Source organism: Sus scrofa, chromosome 9 (assembly GCF_000003025.6).
Source record: "Sus scrofa isolate TJ Tabasco breed Duroc chromosome 9, Sscrofa11.1, whole genome shotgun sequence".
In the NCBI taxonomy this organism is placed as follows: Eukaryota; Metazoa; Chordata; class Mammalia; order Artiodactyla; family Suidae; genus Sus; species Sus scrofa.
Genome location: NC_010451.4, coordinates 71,357,584 through 71,373,411, shown reverse-complemented (window position 1 = coordinate 71,373,411; position 15,828 = coordinate 71,357,584). Strand labels below are relative to the sequence as shown.

Here is a 15,828-nt window from a genome sequence, read left to right as displayed (position 1 = left end):
TGACCAAATAGATTACACACATATTGTATCTAATGTATATTATATATACATTGCATTACACAAATGTGAAGTATAAGGATTATTATTACCAAGCGCACACATAGTATGCATTCCAACCCAGCTTAGCCTTCTACAGCTAACCTGATTTGTACATACATGTTATCTAACCCAAGGGTACCATGAACTGTAGCCTAAGTTGAAAACCTTTTGATAATAATACTGACCTTCTCATCTTTGTAACATGAATTATTTCCAGGTAAACAAGAAACATTTTGGTAGTAAGGCCCTTTTACCTGTTCTGCTCACATCCTATTGCCCCCACCCCTCAGCCTTAGCCACCTAGCAGCTGTCCACTTATAGTGCTCATCCCTGGCAGAATGGGGCTACTCCTTCTAGGGTACTGTCTCTGATGATCTCTGTGCCCTATCATCAAACTTGATTGCCCTGTGGTCCCTTCTCTCAGAACATTGCCATCCCCCAACCAAGAGAACACACCCCTGGGCAGAAGATATCAGTCCTGCTGACTGATGATAGGATAATGCATCAGGATTCAGAGTCAGTGGACTGCCATCCTCTCCCATATACAGCATTGACTCCAGCTTTATTTGCCCCTCTGGGGGCACTAGGGAATTAAGTCACACCCTCATAAAGGCAGTTGTTCAGTGGGCTGGGGCAGTGGCAGAAGCCTGCATGTTTCTATCTGTACCAGCCCTTTGGATGGAGGAAGAGTTCAGTTTCCAAGGCCAAAACTTTTTACAAAGTCACTTGAAAAGAGCTCGAAACCAAACAAGTACACTTTATGATGGAAACTTCTAGCTACGTGTTAGAATTCACTAAAGACAAAACCTCAACCTAGTTTAGAAAAGAGAAGTCAACTTTGTGAATTAGGAACAAAGTAAATTAGGCTCTTGATCTCATGGGTTCTCTAAAGAAATTTTCTGCCATTACTGTCTTGACAGGACTGATGTGGCCAGCTGTGATGAGAGGCATTGTGTTTCTAAACCAGACCTCCAGGCTTTTAACATAAAAACATCCTTTTGGACCTTGAAAGGCTACTACCCAAGAGAGAAGACAAAACAGTGAGTAAAATCAAATCACTGAAGCAGGGCCTACCACAGCCACTGGGACAGCGCGCCCATGCAAAATGAGGTAGGCCACTTTGGGGTTGCCGGTGGGTGATGACTAATTCACAAGCAATAATTCTCTAGACCGTAATGTGGCGTCTCCGGGGGTGGGGGTGGGGGGGTGTCAAAGTCAACATCACAATGTAAACATCACGCTTTTACCTTTGCCCTTTCCCTCTTATGAGACCTCATTCTCCTTACTCCATGTAGATGTATACGCTATAGAATTTCATGTATTTTTCTGATTTACAAAACTGTGTGCTTGAGATAAAACTACAAACACAGCAAAACTAACAGAGCGAAAGTGGCAGTTCCTAGGAGGAGCTAAGTGAGACTCGACATTGCAATGTGTCCAGGATGCTCTTGGGTCTGTTGTCTTGCTCTAATTTTTAGTAATATACTTTTCATTCTCAAAGTCATCCCTGTGTGCAGCCTTGACTTAGGCGTGTTAATTCTTTCAATCCATTTTCAAAATTCACTCTCACCCAAGAATTTCAAGAGCCCTCAAATCACATGTACGCGAGACCATAACCCTTACTGCTCATATGATGCCCATTTTCCTCCTCCTGAGATGTTCTCCACAACCTTGCAGCATCCACAGAACTTCCACAAAGGTTTTCCTCCCACCACTCTGTAGCCCCGTTGGCACCGGGCCACTTCCATCTAACTAAGGTCAAAACCCATCAGTTCCACCTGCACTGATGATGCTGGAATGTGACAACTCTAAGTAAACCAAATGAATTCAAATGGCCAAGCTGCCAAAGAGCTCACCCTTTCAGCTCCACAAAGTAGAGATGAACTCTCCAGTGATGCAGGGCACCCCTTCGTGCTACACTTTGTCAGTGCATGGGGGAAACATGCTGCTAGTGTCTTTTACAGCTTTTAAATGAAAACGGCACTTTCTGAGTTCATTCTAGGCCTTGCTTCTTGATAGGCTTTAGGTTTTAGGATTCCATGGGGATCATCCAAAGGCAGAATTCCTGTACGTCCCTCTAATTTTTCACCAAGCTGGGGGATTTGACTCTCAGCCTAAGATGAGCTGTTTCCTGGGAGGTGCTTTGGTCCTCATTAAAACAAAATTCTGATGGTGCCCTAGCTATGCAGACATGTTTGAATCACAGTGTGATCTTATGTGCCACATGCAAGCATTTCTTAATCTATTTATACCCTTGGCTCCCTTTTTCTTTACTTTTGTTTCATTTGTTTCCCTCCCTGTCCCACATTTTCTTGACAGTTTTCCAGCCCTGTGGGTTTTTTTTTTTTAATTAGTGTAATATTTGCTCATTTTGTTAATTCTTGTAGCTTTTTTATGATGGTGGAAGAAAGTAGGGGAAAAAAATCTTTCCTGTTGAATGACATCTCTTTTCAACTGTAAAGTTCTAGAGAATAGAACCATGTCACAGCAGAGACTCGGTGCCACGTGCATATAAATCCTTAATAATTGGGTTCTGATTCAGAAAACACATCTCAGGATTTATGAAAAATTTTTCATATTATTAACTTTTTGACAGAACATAAACATAGATATCAAGATAGTAAAACTATTATTGGGCGGGTTCAGGAAATAGAGATCTATTTTCTTTTTCATGGCATCCAATAGCTAACCAAAGGGAAAGAGCAGACAAGAACAGTATTTTTGTCTCTTCAGCATCTGCTAACAGAAAGCCTACTTTTCATTAGAGCTGCTTTATGTTAAAAAGCAAGTCATACCTGAAAAACTTCAGTTTGGGTAGTTTTCCCACTTCTTACATTTTTCTGCCTTGATGTTCCAGAAGTTTCTCTTGTCAGTTAGCCAAGAGCGGGCTATTGCATCCTGATGATATATTCATACATCAGAATTCAGTGCAAGGTCAACAAAAAGGCTCTCTCAGATCTGGAGGGAGCTCACACAGCTGGCCACATTCCTGCACACTTCAGGCTCTATGTTTCCTAAGACCCTGGCTTAGTTTACCAAATGGGACAAGTTAAGATAATTTTAAGCAGCTTTAAATTGTCACCGCAGCATTTTGTATGAAGGCACTGAAATTCTGTGCTCATTCGGAATATTCTTGTCATGGAGATGTCTTGCAGAGTGCAATTTTTAAAAACCAAATTATACTGAGTTTTCACTAGAACACTCCTGTGGGACCTCCTTTGGGGCATGAATGGCTTCTAATAAAATCTTGTAATGCTCCACAAATAAAATCCGCATGAATAGTGTCTAAACTGGCCCAAGTGACTCAGCATTCCAGCCTAGATTTCAGGGCAACCAATAAACTTTGAAATGAAACTTTAAATTCCAAGTTGAGGAGTTCCCATTGTGGCTCAATGGTAATGAACCCGACTATTATCCATGAGGATGCAGTTTGATCCCTAGTCTCGCTCAGTGGGTTAAGGATCCAGTGTTGCCAAGAGCTGTGGTGTAGGTCACAGACGCAGATCAGATCTGGGTTGCTGTGGCTGTGGCCCAAGCCAGCAGCTGCAGCTCTGATTTGACCCCTAGCCTGGGAACTTCCATATGCTGCACGTGCAGCCCTAAAAATAAATAAATAAATAAATTCCAAGTTGATGTTTTGTTTATCGATAAATTATTACAGTCCATATTTTAGGAGATTTTAGATTTTACTGAATGTAAGTCACTATTAGCTTATGGAAAATTGAAGGTGTGCTAACAGAGAAATAACTTGATCTGCTGGTCTTCCCTGCCTTACCTTCCCTGAAATAATGTCTCTTTGTTACTTTGAGAGAACATGCCCCTCTTTTTAGGTACTAATCCAGTGGTGGAACTACATGAAAGAACAGAGTATTTACACATATTATGTAATTGATCTAAAGTAGATTTGACTCAAACAATATTTTATCCAGGCAATGTGCTAAGTTATTGATATGTTGAGTAAAGCCTAGATATTGAGACCATAGACTGGTAAGAGAGAGACCATGATACAAACTAAGACTTGAGATGTGACAAGCTTTTTGATAATGAATGTACAGAATTAATAGGAGAGCACAGTCAGGATACATAAAAGGGACTTTAGGGGTCAGGGAGACATCAAGTAGAGGACATAGGTATTAAATGATGACATATTTTTCCAAAGCTAGCTAAAGCTTTGACAGAGGTAGAAGGAGAGAGGAATGTGGTCTTATAGATTTTTGAATTAGAAGAACAATACAAATTTCTCAATAAATAAATAGACATGCTGGATATTTTTTCCTTTGGCAGTAAATACACAGTTATACTAAAAAGGCCAATGCACATATTTTGCATTATCCTCCCATACACAGATGACCTCAAACTGGTTGACAGAGGGGATGTGACAGATGACAGTATTAAAACAGATTTTTCTTTTTGGTCTGGCAAGAGGAAGTTATCTTTTCCTGCAGGAAACAAGATTGCATTTATCAGGGATAAAAATAAAGGCTTACATTTTAGATTAGAAAGTGAAAGCTAAGGAAAACCTGGTTTCCATAGCAGATGGGCACTCTGCACCCTGATGGGCTAAAATCTGGAATTTTTTTTTTTTTTTTTTTTTTTCATTCTGAGGGTCACTTCTAAAGACAGACAGTAACAAACCTACTTGCGTCCATGGGAGGTTGAGAAGTCAGGAGTGATCGACAAAGACAACCTGACACACCACCCTTCATTGAGTCCCTGCTTTGTGCCAGGCATCAAGGATGTGAAAATGAAAACACTCCCCTCCTGTGAAACTCCCCCCACCCACCCACCTCTGTCCACTGGGGAAGGCTGACACATAAACAAAGTATGTTGCTGAAGTCGGTACAATGGCTGCCTGAAAAGTGCCATGGGAACACAGAGAAGGGAAAATTACTTCTGTCCAAGGGGATTAAGGACCTACCAAGAAATAATCATGTATGAGTTTGGCCTTGAAGACTGGACTTTGAATTTGCTCCTTGGTAAAGGAGGGCAGGGTAAAGAGAAGGAGTGTAGATAAGGACCTACCAAGCAGAGGGAAGTCAGAGGCAGGTTTTTCCATCTGGAGTAATCAGTAGTGGGAAGGACTGCATCAAGATTCAGCATGTCCTTGACACCGGAGAGCTCCTGCAGAGAATAGATAATGACTCCATGGTAGCCAGTAAAGGATTCTATCTTGTTTTTAATGTTATATGTGCTATGGATTTTACAGTTTGTCACTTCACTTTGGCTTCCAGGAAGTTCAGAGAAAAAAAATTAACCCTCTTCTGGTGAGTGTACAAAACCTTATAATATGCCCATTGCATATTAAAAGTTATGTCACCTGTTTTTTACTCATCCAGTACAGTAAGTTCTATTAATGGATAGTAATATTTTATATTTTTCTACATTTATGTTATGTATTTTGATAAACTATATATATATATGTGAAAACTATATATGTGAAAAAAATATATATATGCATCCTTTTTTCAATAGAATTATCTATAAATAAATAGGTAAGCTATAAACTAATTCTAGGGTCACTTTCCTTTTTCAGTTTATTCAAAAATATGAAATCCATCATGAACTTCCTTTTTTTTTAACTATTGAATCAATTTAAAAATACTAAAAGAAGCAAAGTACAAATCAAATCCACAGTAAGATACCATTTCATACTCATTAAAATGGCTATATGAGTTCCTGATGTGGTGCAGCGGGTTAATGATCCAGCTTGTCTCTGTGGAGGCAGCAGTTCTATCCTTGACCCAGAGCAATGGGTTAAAGATTCGGCATTGCCACAGCTGTGGCATAGGTCACGGATGCTACTCAGGTTCGATCCCTGGCCTGGGAACTTCCATATGATGTGGGTGCAGCCAAAAAAAGAAAAAAAAAAAGGCTATAATAAAAAAGACAATAACAAGTGTTAGAGAGCATGTAGAGAAATTGAAACCATCATCCATTGTTGGTAGGGATATAAAACAGAGAAGCCACTTTGGAAAAGAATTTAGTGCCTCCTTGAAACATTAAATGTAGAGTTACGGTAACACAGTACCATTCTTTTAAAAAAATTTATTAAAGTATCATTGATTTATAATGTACTAATTTCTGCTGTACAGCAAAGTGACTCAGATATGTATGTGTGTGTGTGTGTGTATATATATATATATATGTACACACACACATATATACATACACATTCTTTATATACATTCTGTTATATAGTCTTTTCCATAATAGTCTATCCCAGAAGATTGGATATAGTTCCCTGTGCTTAGAGTAGGACCTTGTTGTTTAAGTATAACTGTTTGCATCTACTAACCTCAAACTCCCAGCCCATCCCTCTCTCTCCTACCAGCCACTTGGCAACCACATGTTTGTTCTCCTTATCCTTGAGTCCATTTCTGTTTTGTAGATAGATTCATTTGTGCCATATTTTAGATTCCACATATAAATGATATCAGTGATATCAGTCTTTCTCTTTGCGACCTTACTTGGTATGATAACCTTTAGTTGCATCCATGTTCCTGTGAGTGGCATTATTTTGTTCTTTTTTATGACTGCGTAGTACTCCATTGTACATATTTATTGCATCTTCTTAATCCGTTCATTTGTCAATGGACATTTAGGTTGTTTCCATGTTTTGGCTCTTGTGGGCAGACCCACCACTGCTCTTAAAAGTATACAAGAGAACTGAAAATATAGATCCGCACAAAAGCTTATACACCAATGTTCATAGAACCATTATTTATAATAGACCAAAGTGGAAATGACCCAAGTATCCATTAACTGAATAGATAAGCAAAATATAGTATATTTATACAGTGGAATGTTATTCAGCCAAAATGAGTGAAGTACTGATGCATGCTAAAAACATGCATGAACCCAGAAACCATTATGCCGAGTGGAAGAAGCCAGACACAAAAGCCACACTTATGATTCCATTTATATGAAATACCCAGAATAAGAAAATCTATACCAACAGAAAGTAGATTAGTAGCTGCCAGGGGAATGGGGGGTTGAGGGGAGAGGAATGAGGAGTATCTACTAATGGGTCAGAGCTTCTTTTTGACATGATAAAATATCCTGCAACTAGGTAGCTGTGAGGTTGTATAAGAAATATCAAGGAGTTCCCATTGTGGTGCAGCGGAAACAAATCCGACTAGTAACCATAAGGTTGCTGGTTCGATCCCTAGCCTTGCTCAGTGGGTCAGTGATCTGGCATTGCCATGAGCTGTGGTGTAGGTCTCACACAGAGGTGGCTCATATCCCACATTGCTGTAGCTGTAGTGTAGGCTGGCAGCTGTAGCTCTGATTGGACCCATAGCCTGGGAACCTCTATATGCTGTGGGTGTGGCCCTAAAAAAAAAAAATCAAGAAGCACTGAACTTAACACTTTTTAAAAGGGTAAATTTTCTGGTGTGCGAATATTGAAAGACTTTGTCAGGGCAGGTGGAATGTGTAGGAGGTCAATTTTATTTTCCTGTCAGTCTTTAATTGATAATCATTTCAGCCATCTCTACTTACTTTAGGTACTTTCTGTTATAACTTCTAAAAATCTCATAACAAAATTTGTTTTCTTTAGCCTTAAAAGGTATACAATTTGTTACTTGGAAAGGATGGCTGTTTAATAAATCTCTTTTTCCTCCTCGTCATGGGCTGGCCCTTGAATTAATTATTAAGACTATGTATAGGTCATTAATTAGACCTAATAAATATTTATTTTTGAAATTTAATATCTACCTTTACTTATACCATCAAAACATTTTAATAATAAAAACAATCAAAAATTGTTTTCCATAGTCTTTAGCTTGATACTAACATGGCATGCACTGTACCTGGAAAAGGTATTTTTTCCCAGTATGTTCCCATCACAAAGGAAGAAGCTGCTTGGAACTTTCCAAGCTCCAGTAAGTTCTGTGGAATAAAATTACTTCATTCTAAAAAGAAGTGACTGTCTTCTCCTCTGTGACTGTGATTATTCCTTTCCTATGAAGCAAGTTCTTAACATGCTTAAGACAACATGAGTTTAGATATCTTAGGTTTGGTTTTTTTTTGTTTTGTTTTGTTTTGTTTTGTTTTTTATTTTGTTTTTATCTTGTAAAATCAGTTGGGATATATTTTAGTCCTGCGTTACTCAGATTTCCCAGTTACCTGGATTAATTGATGTGAACAACAACAATGGTGCTTTGAAGCATCGGGTACAACAGTAGAAATAATCACATTTCTTAGTTAATGAATGTATTGTTCTTTCATAAGGCTTTGTTTATGGAAATAAATAGAGTATTACCTTGATTAGTGAATTCCCTGGGAAGGAAGGGCCTTCTAAGAAGTCAGCTATGTTAAAAAAAGAAAGAAAGAAAGAAAGAACCCTAAACAAACAAAATCAGAACAGATAGGAAGCTGAGTTGCTTCAGAGGCCTCCATGCTCAGCTTCTGCCAATGGCTGCCCCCCTAAAAGTGATGAAGGCCAGCCTGGGGGAACCAGGAGCCATTTGAAGTCCCTTTTCTGCCTTCCACCTGCTGCACTATCTCCCTTTCTGAGTCAGATGCCGAATGGAAACCAGAGAGAATCCATGTCTCCTTCTCCCCTACCTCGTGATCAGGGAAGTGACTGGACTCTGAAAGTCTTAACTAGTAGACTAACTCTAAGTGAACCTATAGCTATGGAATTAAAGCCCTATGCTTTTTTAAAAAAATTAAAATTAAAAGAATTTTAGACCTAGGCAAACAACCCAGTGGCCTTGGATAGGGGCCTGTTAGGCACACCAGGTTGGCACCTGGCTCTTCCTAATTTAGACTTTTAGGGACAAAGACCAGCAGGATAGGTCAACTCTGTATTGAGAGCTCGAAAAGGCTAATTCTTGTAGTGTTCAGGCTCTGACTCCAGTGAAGTTTCCACAGTCTTTATAAAAGGAGGTTAGAAGAAAGGAGGAATGGCTAGGGGTTTTTCTTGATGTTGTGTTTGCTAAACCCTCCTTACAAGCTTGAGAAACATCAGTTATCCATATTAAAAATAGATGGAAAAGTTGGTGAAGCAAAGGGTAGTAGTACCACTGGCACTGCCCCCTTTTGTGTAGGTTGTCACCAGGTCCATCCAAGATCCTGGCCACTCTCACTTGGTTCTTCCAGTGTGCCTTCTCTAAGCCATCTCTCTTCCTGGGCTGAGCGCTACTGGTTCTTTACTCACCTCCTTAACTTTACCTAACCCAGTGTTTAAAAAAAAAAAAAATACCTCAAGAACCACCAGCATTAGAATCACCAGAATGGAGCTTCCTGAACCCCTCCTTTGGCCAATAAAATCAGTCTCTTAAAATAAGTCCAGAAATCCTCGCATTTAATAAGTTCCTTGAGTGATTCTTCTGTACACTCAATTATAAGAATTCATAGTAATCCATTGCCACCTCTTATAAATTTTGCATATTTTGAAGATCATCTGGTTTTATTTTAGTTAGCATTGAATGAGGTTTCATTATGACTTGCCTTATCTGAGATCTTCAAACACACCCTATACTTCCTACATTAATTCAGCTTGGCTCTAATGAAGCTGTATATTATTAAAACATCTTTATTCATAGAACCATTACTGCATTCAAATGACCTCTGGTCTGTTACTGAATTTTCCCTAAAATTATCCCTACTTGGGGAAAAAAAAACTATTGAAAGGATGAATGGAGTAAATTTTAAGAGAAGATAAATGATATTAAATGATTACTTTGTATATATTAACTCATTACTGATTTTTAGAAATTCTTTGTATCTCTATATAACCCCTGCAAGTTCAGATGCTTGCAAATAATGCATATTTGGGGATAGCTATGATCATCTGAAAGCCTTCTTAAATAAGTTGCTGGAAAAGGCATATTTTCAGACATTCATATGCATATAGGAGGAAAATAAGTACTTTTATCTGTAAGAATCTAGATAGAAAAAAATTGGTTTCTAGTGTAGACTAAAAATTACATTTTAGAGAACATTTTTAAGGATGCGTTTGTAATGCTAGAAAAATTTCTTCTCCAAAAATGTCAACATAACATTTTAAACTAGGGCAAGTGTATTCATTACCTGAATTTGTATAAAATGCAGCTCAGGCAATTGAGGTTTTTCTTTTTTAACAAAATGTTTAAATTAAAGATCATGAGAAAAAAATTTCCTCTATGAACATGATGGTAAATTCGTAAAGAATTAAAACTTTTAGTCAAAGCTAGAAATATAGATTGGGAGTTCCCATCATGGCGCAGTGGTTAACGAATCCGACTAGGAACCATGAGGTTGCGGGTTCGGTCCCTGTCCTTGCTCAGTGGGTTGATGATCCGGCGTTGCAGTGAGCTGTGGTGTAGGTCGCAGATGAGGCTTGGATCCCGCGTTGCTGTTGCTCTGGCGTGGGCTGGTGGCTACAGCTCCGATTCAACCCCTAGCCTGGGAACCTCCATGTGCTGTGGGAGCAGCCCAAGAAATAGCAAAAAAAAAAAAAAAAAAAAAAGAAAGAAAAAAGAAATATAGATTGAATTAATCAGAGATAAGGTAAACTATGTAAACTATTTCTCTCATCCAGACCTTCACCAAAGGGCAAAATACAATCATTTGACAGACGTGTTTCTGATGAAAACCATAGATTTATATCACCTGTAATAAAAAATGGTAGGATTATATATGTTCACTTGTGAAAAGACGTTTGACACTAGTCAATCACTGTTTCTTTCTGACCTATTTCTGGGACAGACAGAAACATGAATCTAGAGGGAAGTGTATTGAAAAGACATATAGGGTAACAAAAAGGAGAGTGTATGTAGCAAGAAAGAAGAAAAATGACATCTGGAATATAAAGAAACTCTGTAGAGTTAGAAGATTAGGACTGATGTGCAGGCTACTTAACAGAAAATGAGGTGAAGGGAGAGGGTAAATCAGTGAGGAATTGACCATTGACAGAAGCATACTTTGAGAGAACAGAAAAAATTCAGGAAGTCAATTTCTAAAAAATATTATTGTCAAGAATGAGAATGTGATGGGAATACTTCTTTAGAAAAGGATCCCCTAGCTATTTCCAACGGCTAAACATAGATGTGGCAGGTAGAATAATTGTCTCCCCAAAATGTCCACCTGCTAATACTTGGAGCCTTTTGTCGCATTGATCTAGTCATATGTGTCCTTACAAGCAGGGGACCATTCCCAGCTGGAGAGAAGCAGACAATGAGAGAAACAATCTGATCCTGTGTTTTTAGTTTGAAGATGAGGAAAGGGTACCAAGAGACATAGGGGTGACCTCTAGAAGCTGGAAAAGACAAGAAAACTTATTCTCCCTTAGAGCCTACTGAAGGAAACACAGCTGTGCAAGACCTTGAATTTAGCCCAATGAGACATACTCTGACCTACAGAATTGTAAAACAGTAAATTTATGTTTTTCAAGTTTGTGATAATTTGTTATAGCAGCCAAAGAAAACTGATACACTAGACCATGAAGGTCAGCAAGGAACCAGAATGGCTAGCTGCACTTTCTACATGAGGGAATAATGAAATGACCAATGAACTGTTTTGATGTGAGTTCTAGCTTCAAGCATCAAAATACATTCAGCATTTTTTCCAATAGTTTCAAAGAAACATTTAAATAACTACTATTAAGTGAGCTCCCTTTGGCAATATAGTCAACAAGGACAAACAAAGGACTCCTGCCATTCTTCGGTTAGTTATCAATCTATTAGAGGAGATTACTTATAAAAAGAAATTATTATTCTCTTCCAGGTCATTATTTAGAGTGGCCTTGAAGAACTGCTACCATATTACCCAAGTGTACAACCTATCACTTAGGTCAGAATTGTTAGCAGCCATGAAGAAATTGAATCTGAAACAGTGTGTCCCAAAGTGGGCATGGATGCATAAAACTGCACTTATGCTTTAAGAACAATATCACTAGTTGATTAATATACAGAGCATTATTTGTGTCATTTAACCTTAAGGTCACCCATTAACTTAATCTTTTATCTGAATAAATCTTGTAAAGCATGCTTAGCCTGAAAAGAGGATGCATGAACAATATGGCATTAGTTTGCATTATGCCTTTTCAATTTCCATGAGTGATAATTGTGAGTTGTAGAAAGAAGTAGGGAAGGGGAAGGAATTGTAGGAGAGAAGAGCAAGAAGGAGAGGGATGGGAGAGAATAATAGGTAGAAGAGGAAGAGAGAAAAGAAATATACAGCAGGGACAGGAAGACTAAGATCTGTAGATGACTCTCTTGTGCTAAGAATACTGTTATATACTTTATTCTTTAATTTTCCCAACACCCATATGAACTAGTAAAAAGTTGTTATTATTACCATTTCAGAAAAGTGGATCTGAAGCTAAGAGCTAGTTGGGATTCAAACCATGTCTAGCAAGTTCCAAAATTCTTTCCAAGATGACATTCAACTTCTTTGTGTCCAAATCCCTATTATCTTGAAATCGAGTTTGGTTTTTTTTGTTTGTTTGTTTTGTGTGTGTGTGTGTGTGTGTGTGTGTGTGTGTGTTTTGTTTTTTGTTTTTTTGAATACGAGGGAAAGGAAAGAAGGTTATATTTCTAATCCAGGGTTACGGCCCTATTCCAGAGCTGTTTCTATTCAACTACCACTCTACTGACTCCCATGAGAGCTGTCTCCAAGGAAGACCAGCTGACTTTGGTTTTCATTGTATATCTTTTCTTTTTACCTTTTCCAGTGCCAAATGACTCCAACCTATCTGCCTTTAGGACACAAAGCACTCCTGCCCCATGCTGCTTCTCACATCCCCCCAGCATCATTAACGAACAAATGGCCAAACAGTTCCTGAGGCACCTGTGCCACTCTGTGAGGGTTCTCAGTCCAGAGTGTCTGCCCATGAATTGTCCCATTTGGACCTAGAACATTTTCTTATCTCTCCTATCCCTCTGACCTTAAAACACTCCTGTAGCAGAATCCTTGCCCCAGACCAGCCTTTTCAAACAAGACCCTTCTTTCTCCTAGTGAGGACCCAACCCCACTCAAATAGTGCACTAGCTGCATTGCTCATTGAGTTTGTACTAAATTTAACCAGAGTCTCGTACAAAATGGGGGAAAAAAACCTGTGTGTGTCCCAGAGAACTCAAGGGTAGTGAAAAAAAACGAGGATAGTAGCCAGGGAAACTGCAGAAAAGCCCCCAGTCACCTTGGGTCCCTTCAGTAACTGAAACACCTTTTTCTAAAAGTGGGGGAGGGAAGTAGTCAAAGCTGAGAAAAAGCTTTCATGAAGTTTTAGTTTCCTCCTTGATTAGCTTAATGTGAGAAATAAACAAAACTCCTCACATTTGCATAGCGCTTCACTGTTTATAAAGGTGTTTTCATGTCTATTATTTCATTAGTGTTTCCATTTGAGTCATGAAATCCTGTGGATCAGACTCACCAAAAGTACCTTAACAGGCTTAGCCCAGTCGAGACTAAGCCCAGGTTTTCTGCCTCCTGGGCCAGAGTTCTTCCTTTATACTGTAACACTTCCAATAATGCAGGGAAATGTGTTAAAAAAAAAAAAAAAAAGGAAATGTGAAATATTGAAGTATAATAGCAGAATACTAACACTTTTAAGAGATTTTTCTTTTTTTTTTTTTTTTTTTTTTTGTCTTTTTTTGCTATTTCTTGGGCCGCTCCCGCGGCATATGGAGGTTCCCAGGCTAGGGGTCCAATCGGAGCTGTAGCCACCGGCCTACGCCAGAGCCACAGCAACGTGGGATCCGAGCCGTGTCTGCAACCTACACCACAGCTCACGGCAACGCCGGATCGTTAACCCACTGAGCAAGGGCAGGGACCGAACCCGCAACCTCATGGTTCCTAGTCGGATTCGTTAACCACTGCGCCACGATGGGAACTCCGAGATTTTTCAATAAACTGTTATTTACATTAGATTTTTTTCCCACTGAAATTATGATATTATGTGTCCTTGTCTAGATTTAAATAATAGAAGCAGACTTATTTTATTGACTGTAATGGGCTGACTTTTCCCCTTCAAAACACATATGTTAAAACCCTAACCCTCAGTGTGTGGGAATTTGGAGCCAGGGTCCCATAATGATGACCTGATCTGCTGGCATCTGGATCTTGGACTTCCCAGACCCCAGAATTATGAGAAATAAATAAAAGTGTTGTTTAAATCACCCAGTCCATGGTGGCAAAGACATTGACTATTGTACAGTATCATCAGGCTATTCATCAATGGAAAACAAAATTTGCAGGTCAAAAGTAAAGCCCATGCTATAGGCACCAAGTAAATCCATATTTTTCTCAATCCTGCTTTATAAATTTAATGTCTCATTATTTAAAAATGTGTCTTCACAATTTTAAGTATTCCTCTAGAGCAGTGTTTCTCAACTTTGGCCCTTCGAATAGGGTACTTCTTTGTTGTCCAGAGCTGTCCTGTGCATTGTGAAATGTTTAGCACCCTCCCTGGTCTCTACTGACTAGATGCACATAGTAACCCCACTCTCCAGTCATGACAATCAAAAATGTGTCCAGACATTGTCAAATGACTCCTGGGGGCTAAAACTGCCCTCTGTTCAGAATCAAAGCTTTAGAGGCTAATGTGTAGGTACCTCCTGAAATAACTACATTATCTGCACGTGTTTTTTTTATTTCTCAATATCAAGTTTAATTAAAAAACAGTAGTGAGAACACTGTTCCTTTTCAACAACAAAGGCAGTAAAACTTTATGTGCTTATAAACTTCTTATAAACTTTATTTATAAGAAGATTAACAAGAATGAATGGATAAAGAGGATGACAAGAAGAATGAACTCAATATAAAAAGGGGTGGACCAATTCTAATTGAAGTGCCTTGCAAATAGAAATATGAATGCCATGGATTAGCCTGGTCTACACCCTCCATTCTACAATTCCCCAAAATCACTGTAGAATTTTAGATTTATCTACTTCTTTTTCCTTCCTATAGATATGACAACTAGTTTGGGGGAAAGTATGGGAGCTAAACCTACTTATCTCTGAGAAAAAAATATGGCAATTGAATTACGTGTTGATGGCAGTTCTCTTGTGGCACAATAGGTTAGGGATTCAGCACTGTCACTGCAGTGGCTTGGGTTGATCCTGTGGTGCGGGTTCAATCCCTGGCCTAGGGACTTTCCACATGCCGTGGGTGTGGCCACACACACACAAAAAAAATGTATTGATGTATAGCCCTTGGGGGTAATTGCTGCTAGAGACTGTAATCTCATTACAGTGGACTATACTGATAGGAAAATAAATATACTCAAAAACCTAGCAGGTCCTTACAATCCAATCATCTTTAATATCAATTTTTTTAAAAAGCCATTTCATCCCAAGGGAATACTTTGAGAGTCTTTTATAAAAAAGAACACAGAATGGCCAAGATATCAGTGTTGTTTTTTTCATGATACCTTAGTATTCCACTCAGCTTCTGTTGAGTGGTGCTCACCGTCAAGATCAGTTACAAAGGGCTGCTATTAACTGACTTTTCGTCTGGTAACAAACCAGGCTAAAACTACAGAGGAAGCCTTTTAATGCTGGGCCAGTGACCACCACAGAAGCTTTTACTCTATCTTGGAAGCACAATTTAATCCATGGAATAGAGTGATCCATTATCCCAGTTTGCCAAGGACTTCCCTGGTTTTACCACTGGAAATTTCATATCCCAAGACACCCCTCAGTCCTGGACAAAACGAAATAGTGCATTACCCTGTCTGAGTTGAGATTTTGACAGAATATTTATTTAAGTTAACTTTTAAAAAGTGTTTTCCAGGAGTTGGAAAGATAAGGTCAAGAATAGTCTCAAAAACTGTTTTTTTTTTCTTTACAAGAAAAAAAAAAA

At 38.8% G+C, this 15,828-nt stretch overlaps 1 protein-coding gene across 7 annotated transcripts in view; it reads left to right on the top strand.

Moving 5' to 3' along the window:
• Positions 1 to 15,828, top strand: part of MTERF1 (mitochondrial transcription termination factor 1) — a 566,280-nt gene that overhangs the window by 480,455 nt on the left and 69,997 nt on the right. For all 7 annotated transcript variants that reach the window (XR_002347027.1, XR_001298914.2, XR_002347022.1 and 4 more), the window contains one exon: positions 960 to 1,079. The gene's annotated coding sequence lies outside the window, so the exon portion shown is untranslated. The remainder of the gene's footprint in view (positions 1 to 959; positions 1,080 to 15,828) is intronic.